This window comes from Poromitra crassiceps, assembly GCF_964638095.1.
Source record: "Poromitra crassiceps genome assembly, chromosome: 15".
NCBI classification, from domain to species: domain Eukaryota; kingdom Metazoa; phylum Chordata; class Actinopteri; order Beryciformes; family Melamphaidae; genus Poromitra; species Poromitra crassiceps.
This window is the reverse complement of record NC_139634.1, coordinates 23,402,450-23,410,974: the sequence shown is the minus strand read 5'-3', so window position 1 is coordinate 23,410,974 and position 8,525 is coordinate 23,402,450. Positions and strand designations below refer to the sequence as shown.

The following is an 8,525-nucleotide window of genomic DNA, read 5'->3' as shown; positions in this document are numbered from 1 at the left end:
TTTGTAGAGTTAGTAGTTATGTAGGCATTAGCAGTAGAATACAGCATGGTTTCAGCGTCTGAAAATTTATGCTGAGATAAATGGCTTTTTGTGAAATTCGATAGAACAGTCACTTTAACCATTTATTTTTGGCGTAAGACGTCAGACATCTAAACAATAGTTTTGAACAGTAATTTCCTCCATAGCAGCAGGAAACCCCCCTCTCCTTCAAACTCCTCCCTCCGTGTGTGTTCTCCTCTCTCCGTGGCTGCAGCGGTACAAGCGAGGCTCTGCCTGTCTGTGCTGCCTGGCTGCTGGCGGCTGCTCTTTGGGCGAGTCTGCATGAGTCGTTTCGGTTGTGAGCTCAGCTGGAATGAAGCTGCGTGCAATTGTGGGCTTTCTGCCGGTGTTTCAAAGTGTGTTGCACGCATAATCTATTATGCAAATTTGCAATCCCCCACCGCCAGCTCCCAGCGCGATAATGCGCGAAAGCGAAAGCGTTTTCGCCAATCCATTTTACAGTATGAGAATGGTTTCCTCGCGCGTTCCCCTGCAGTTTTGGCTCGGCTTTTTCTAGTCTGGAGAGCACTGTCGCCACTTAGTGGGTCGGTGGAATGGGTTGTACACGTTCGGTGGCTCCCATATTTTTATAGGAGACGTGGGGGGCGTTGATCCACGTCCCACCGTCAAATTTTTTTTTTTTTTTTTTTGATGACTTGACTCGTCAATGGCAGTCAACCGTTGGATTTTTTTTGACGAGTCAACTCGCCAATGGCAGTGAACGTGTTAAGCTACTTCTAAACATGAAGTCTGGACCATGATATCATGTCATCAAGCCTTCTCTACTTTGATGCACAAAACCATTGTGACATCATCCGTGATGTCATAAAATCTAATGATTTATGACATCACAGATGATGTCATAGGTATTGTGACATCATCAGTGATGTCATAAATCCTTCCCTGCAGGGGCTATAAGTAGGATAGTCTCCCCTAGTATTGAGTTGTGATGGCACACCAGCTATACAGAAACACTACGCTGGGGAACAGTCTGCAGGATAGTCTGGACGAGCTCATCCAGACCGGGCAGATCAGTCCTCAGCTCGCCCTGCAGGTGCTGCTTCAGTTTGATAAATCTATCAACACGGCGCTCGCCAAGCAGGTCCCAAACAGAGTCAACTTCAAGGGCTCGCTCAACGCATACAGGTTCTGCGACAACGTGTGGACGTTCGTGCTGAATGATGTGAAGTTCAGGGAGGTCACTGACTTGGTCAGGGTCGACAAGGTCAAGATCGTCGCCTGTGAAGCCCCTCACATATGATCTGAGGTAAAACAGCTCTATGCCTACTGTGTCATTATTTTCCTATGGGGAGAGTGGTTATTTTCCTATGGGGAGAGTGGTGCTGCCCAACTATGTGGCAGCGCTACCCTTGGTGCAGCTTTGACCTAGTTACTGCTGACCTTTCATCAGCACAATCAATCTCGCCTAGCAATAGTTTCTGCTCTCCGCTCCACCTCGCGGTGAGAGAGAGGGTTGGGCGATGTCAACCAATTAGGCATGACAATGCTGGTGGAGGACTACAGTCACCCTGATGCCATGCCGGTGGAGGACTACAAAGTCACCCTGATGCCATGCCGGTGGAGGACTACAGAGTCAACCTGATGCCATGCCGGTGGAGGACTACAAAGTCACCCTGATGCCATGCCGGTGGAGGACTACAAAGTCACCCTGATGCCATGCCGGTGGAGGACTACAGAGTCAACCTGATGCCATGCCGGTGGAGGACTACAGAGTCACCCTGATGCCATGCCGATGGAGGACTACAGAGTCAACCTGATGCCATGCCGGTGGAGGACTACAGAGTCACCCTGATGCCATGCCGGTGGAGGACTACAGAGTCACCCTGATGCCATGCCGATGGAGGACTACAGAGTCACCCTGATGCCATGCCTGTGGGGGGCTACAGTCACCCTGATACCATGCCGGTGGAGGACTACAGAGTCACCCTGATACCATGCCTGTGGAGGACTAGAGTCACCCTGATGGACTACAGAGTCAACCTGATGCCATGCCGGTGGAGGACTACAAAGTCACCCTGATGCCATGCCGGTGGAGGACTACAAAGTCACCCTGATGCCATGCCGGTGGAGGACTACAGAGTCAACCTGATGCCATGCCGGTGGAGGACTACAAAGTCACCCTGATGCCATGCCGATGGAGGACTACAGAGTCAACCTGATGCCATGCCGGTGGAGGACTACAGAGTCACCCTGATGCCATGCCGGTGGAGGACTACAGTCACCCTGATACCATGCCTGTGGAGGACTACAGTCACCCTGACACCATGCCGGTGGAGGACTACAGAGTCACCCTTTTTTTAACAGTTAACAGTCAACAGTTAGTAGACAGACAAGCCCGTCTTTTATTGTCACACGAACACACCAACACATGCATGCGGCCACAAACACACACTCATGCTGACGGTGGCCGGTGAAATTTGTCCTCTGCATTTAACCCATCCAGGCTTGTCCTTTCCTCCGGGGGGCAGGCCAGGAGCAGTGGTTGCTTTCTCGTACAGCGCCCGGGGACCAACTTCGGGTGTTGTCGTCACTGGTCGGATGACGATCTTCTGCATGTTTTTAGTGGGGGGTTATGTACGGAGGGGAACACAGGGAGAACATGCAAACTCCACACAGAAAGGCCCTTTCGACGAGATAACCCACCTGGGCAGTAGGCACTGATGATATGGGGGGGACACAACCCCAACGCCCACAGCGTCCCAGGCGAGAATCAAACTCAGGACCTTCTAGCTGTGAGGCGACAGCGCTACAGACTGCGCCACCGTGTCCCCTGATGCCATGCCGGTGGAGGACTACAGAGTCACCCTGATGCCATGCCGGTGGAGGACTACAGAGTCACCCTGATGCCATGCCGGTGGAGGACTACAGAATACGGCAGATGGTCTGCTCTGAATGCAGCCTTTGACGAGTTCTGTACCTCAAAGTCCCAGAACCATCGGACCATGCACAGCCCGGACCCGGCCATGCTCAATGTCTTCAAAGTAGTGTTGTCACGGTACCAATAATTCAGTAGTCGGTACCGGTACTAGTGAATTTCCACGGTACTCGGTACCAATTTCGGTACCACGGTAAAAAAAAGACTGATATTTCTTGAACATATTCTCCTTTATTAAAGTATGCAACCATTTTCAATGAACAAATGGCATGTAGCCTTCAACTTTAAAACAAAACAATGTGCTTCTGCTTACTTCTTCTTACATTCAACTCTGTATGGCAGTGAGTACAGACAGTGCAACACCAGTGGCATGTAGCCCTCAAGTATTTAATTTTATTATTATATTAAATATTATAATTTAATTTATTTCACAGAATTGCTGGAATCCTTTTTTTTCAACGGTGTATATTGGTATTTGATCGATGCATAGGAATTCTGCCAATGCCCTATCACACTTTCTTGCTTCATGTGAGTTCTTGTCATATTTCCTCTGCTTTTCAAAAACATCAGGAATTGTCTGCTGGGTGGTCTTTTGGGTTCCGCGACTTGTGCCTTCCTCTTCATCTTCATCTCTCGCATACTGTTAAATGGAAAGTAACGTCAGTGAGATTTACTAAAATAAAGAGATGATAGACAACTGCACATACACACATGTAGAGTGCAAGCAATTTTATGTAGCTAGTTTTAATTCACGGACATGTTTCACCCGAAAGAAGCTTGTATTTATTTTGATGCCATGTTGAACTATGGCCAAGTTCGGCTATTAGCCGTGTCCCATAATGTTTCCATTACAAACATTGCATTGCACACATGTTACACTATGCTAGCTAACGCTGTACCAGGTATTAGCCGGGTCCCATAATGATTCCATTACAAAACACGTTACGTTAACGTTAGCGCAAACGTTTTTTGGTTACACAATGCATTGCCAGCTATCTCAAAAACGAATGTGACAGGATAAGGTCTGTTTGATATGTTGTTAAACGTGTTATTTTACACCGTTTGAAAGAATTAACCCACCTTGAATTATTTGAACAGGTCTGGGTGCCTGTCTTTCAGCTGCTTGGCGAGATTGGATGTGTTACCCTGTTTGGTTTGGAACTCCCTTTCACACTTTTTGCAGATGGGACTTTGGGGACTGATATTTCCAAATGCGACTCTTTGCATTCTTCTTCTCAACAAGTTGAGTTGTTGGAATAGGACAGGAGCAGCCGCTCCTGCTGTAGCTGTTAGCCATTATCTTCGCTGCCTGTGCTGCTCGTGTAAACAAGCTGTGAATGACTGTTCGCGATTACGTGTGGACGTTCGGGGACACCGTAGTCCCGGAAGTGCGCGGGGCTGTATGCGCAGTATGTATGTATGTTGATCAGGCAGACAGGCTAACGTTAGCTGGCGGCTGGGTCCATGAAGCCAAGCCATGGTGGCAAACTAAATAGTAAATTCGGTACCCTCGGTACCATGAAAAACAGGTACCGTTCAGTACCGTAGCAATGTAGTACCGTCCAAGTACCGAAGTACCGAGTACCGTGACAACACTACTTCAAAGAGATCACCACCATGTCCAACCACAACCTACCTAGCGATATCATTGACAGAACCAACAACTTATCCAAGAAAGTTTCCGAACAGAAGATCCTGAAAGGGCGAACTCACCGCCGGCCGACAAGAAGGGCTTCCAAGGACATTTAAATCTGCGACGGTGCTACAAGCTGATCTGCTCTCACTAAGTGGGTTTCCATCCACCTGCTTTTATGCTCATTTTCGACTTGCACATTAAAAGTGGAAACGTTGCAAAATTTTTCCTGGGGCATGGCGTCGGTCCGATAATTATCCGTGACACAAAACGTGACGCAAAATGTGACTCACCCGTCCACCTATCAGAAACAGAATCACTTTTATTGCCACTATATGCAAGATTACATACAGTACGAGGAATTTGTCTTACTGTCAGTATGCACTGTAGCTGGGGATGCACGATAATTATCGGACCGATAAATTATCGGCCGATATGGCCATTTTGCGTTATTTATTATTCCGATAATGGCCTTTTTCTGATAAATTAGGAGCCGATAATAATTATGGTTTATTTTTGGCCTCGGAAGTACAGCTTCTGTTGTCGCACACTTGTGACATCACAGCTGCGACGCAAACATGGCTGCAGCCAGTGTGTTGCTGTTTTTCAGTTTCAGAATGATCAGAAAGCTACTGTAATTTGCAATCCATGTGTTAGGATGACGTCATCATTCCTACTTTGATGTTGTCATTCCTACTATGATGTCATCGATCACTGATGATGTCATGATTCATAAGTGTCTTTCATGCCTTTCGCTGGTGATGTCATAACACAGGTGATGTCATATTCGGATCTATAAGGGCCTGTTCCTGCAGGTCCTGGCTAGGGATTCATAAACTCACATCAAGGATCACATCAATCTCTGCAACCGTTCCCCAACCTCGAACAAGTGCAGACTCAGCCATCAAGTTCCACAACACCCCAGCTTCTCAAGACTTCACTTACCAAGTTTGCCTTGGCCATCAACTACCCGCGAATAGATCCACATGTCTAACACCGATCCTGACACCATGTCGGTCCCACACAGGTTCCGAGAGGAGGGGAAACCTCTAAGCTGGCATTACGTTAAACCAAAGCTGGCGATGATGCAGCGGATATGTTTGTTGTTTTTGTTAGCGAGTTTTGTTAGCATTAGCTCGTAGCGCTGCCTAGACAAACTGTGACATTTACAGTCTGTGGCTTGTGATCAAACAGCCCCACAAAAGCACTTAATACACAGAGCTGGCGTGAACTTATAGAAACTAATGGAAACCCCTTTACCCGAACTGAAACATCCAGGGATTGTGTATTTAACTCCAAAAAAAACACTCGCTAACGTTAAGCTAACTGCGCTAGTTAGCTGGTGGACAGAGCCATCTAACAGCCAATAATGAAAACAAAGGTGCAGTCGCGCACATTAGGCTACATAAAAAGCATCAGTCAACATCACATAGTGTCTTTTCTTTAATCTGGTGGCAGCATTTTTCAGTAAAAAGTGAAACGACACAGATGGTTTATAGTGCCTGCCCCATTCATTGGGCCCAGGCTACAATTCACTGAGAACTGGAACCAATGCAAAATTTGAACAGATCAGTAACATGACAATAAGAGTCTAAATTACTATGCCTTTTGTTATTGTGTTCTATCTGCAGACTAAGCAGCTTGGCTTTCCGTTCTATAAAAGCCTTTATTTTTGTACTGACTATAATTGAGTGATACACTTTATTAAAACAATCATATTATATCAGAAGTTTTCTTTGTTTTGCGTTCACAGTGATGTCAGTTAGATTTGGTTAGGTCAGAGCTATGCTCACTACATCCATATATCTACCCTAACCCTTTTTTAACCCCAGGTGTGCATAAAATACAGGTTAAAAACAAAAAACAAAAAATTATATATCTATTTTTATTATAATAATTATCGGTTATCGGTATCGGTTATCGGCAGGAGAAGCAGATATTTATCGGTTATCGTATCGGTTGAAAAAAATCCATATCGTGCATCCCTAACTGTAGCGATACTGATACCTAGACAATTTGATTATTATGCGTGAGCGTGAGTGCATACGGACGGAGAGCTTTCTGTCCAGACTCTGCACTCATTCCGTGCGTAATTCTGCACATTTTCTGTACCACTCACACATTTGACTCTCTACTGCCCACTAGTGGATGGATTGCTTAACATGATACCATCGTGAAAGACGCATGGAAGTGTGTGGGCAGTGACGGTTACATTGTTTGAAATGGACGCATTTATTTTCAGATGAGCTTAATGAGCTCTAACGGAGGGCGTGTTGCAGAGCCTTGGACTCCATGGATCATGGATGGAGTTTTTTCCCCCCAAGCGGACAAAATCGCACACTCTGCAACACCTTTACTCGCTCTTCGTACCCCAGTAACTCGCCCTCCCTCCTTCTATTTATCTCTCATTCCTTTCCACTTCATTGTGTCCAATTACTGCTCTATTTTTAGCCTCAGAGCCTTCCAGAGAACGCTGTTTATTTCCCTCCTGCTCCTGAATGACAGTAAACATCACAAGGAGAGAGAGGCTCTGTGTGAAACCAACCGGCCTGACTCAACACACATTTATTACACTCGCACACGCTGTTCTTTTTCACTTGATTTTGGTTAATAGAGGTGTGGGAAGTATGTGTGTGTGTGTGTGTGTGTGTTCGTACACGCACATGTCTGTGTGTGTGTGTGTGTGTGTGTGTGTTAGAGTGACAGTGATGCACTTAATAAATGCATGCAGAGGCGGCTTTGAGGGGGATGAAATGTCAAAACAAAATCTTGTTAGTACAGGTTGTTTTTGGAAGTACTGAAAGAAAATGTTGCTTTATCTCCAACTTATCTTGAACAAATATGACCACTGAATAGTGTCTTTGATTGGTTAAAATTATGAATTCATATATCATTCTCATATTGAATAAGCAGTGAGATTCTGATTTAATAAATGTAATCACATTTAAAGACATGAAAATATTGGCTATCAGCAGTTTTAACCCTATAATGCAAAGTGAATCATATTTTATACATTTTATACCAGGTTTTGAGACCTCTACATCATCAGTGCAATATTGTATACAATCAGAAACATGCAGTGCCTAACCCTAACCACCAGTGGGCAGAAGGTATGACCAGAGGACCTTCAATTGAGACATCCAAAATGAACGTCGTCAATCATGTGACCAACATGTGGTTTTGCATGGATATTTTGTGCCAATTTTGAAAAAGTTAAAGGTGCTATTGATAACACTCAACATTGATAACATTCTAGGTGTCGCACTCCCCCTTCCATTGCATTCACATCACAAGGCTTGGGAACAGAACCTTGTTTAGGCCACGGCCTGTAGATTCAAGAATTTTAAAAGGTAAATATCAACAACCATCAGAAATTCTACACAGACATTAAAAGAATTGGGCCCGCCCTTCTTTTTTCCTTTTTTTATTAGGTAAAGTGATACTTTTATTTTCAAAATTATTCTTCTACGTGAAAATGTTATCAATAGGACTTTAAGGTAAAATAAAGACCCAAATTGTTACTGATACTTCATAATATACTGGATTGATGCAATCCATAGTTACGTGAAACGTCATTTTTGTAGTAAATCCCCACACAGTTATTTCCTTGTTTGCCTGTACACAGCGCATGCGCATACAGTACAGCGCACATCTGGCGGCCATGTTTAGAAAGCAGTTCCGGCTATTTATTTACCTTAAAAAAATTGTGTTTCTCTGCATTTTGGATTAATATTTCATCTCATGGTGAGTACCCGAGTCACAACATGTACATAGAGCTTTGTGGCGCTGTTAGAAATGTGTGTTTTTGGTGACTTTGAACAGCTGTACCGTTTCGTCCAATACTAACTAACTGAATGACTGTAGCTCACTGTATACTGTACAGAGAGTAACGGTAAAGGTATTGTGTATCTTGGTTACGTATGTGTGGGCAATATGGCAAATGGGTGAAACTCCCAA

At 44.9% G+C, this 8,525-nt stretch overlaps 1 pseudogene across 1 annotated transcript; it reads left to right on the top strand.

Moving 5' to 3' along the window:
• The first annotated feature begins 988 nt into the window (after positions 1-988).
• On the top strand, positions 989-1,300 carry LOC310790129 (transcription initiation factor IIA subunit 2 pseudogene; annotated as a pseudogene). The gene has a single exon. The product of its transcript is annotated as a transcription initiation factor IIA subunit 2 pseudogene (transcript).
• The last annotated feature ends 7,225 nt before the right edge of the window (positions 1,301-8,525 follow it).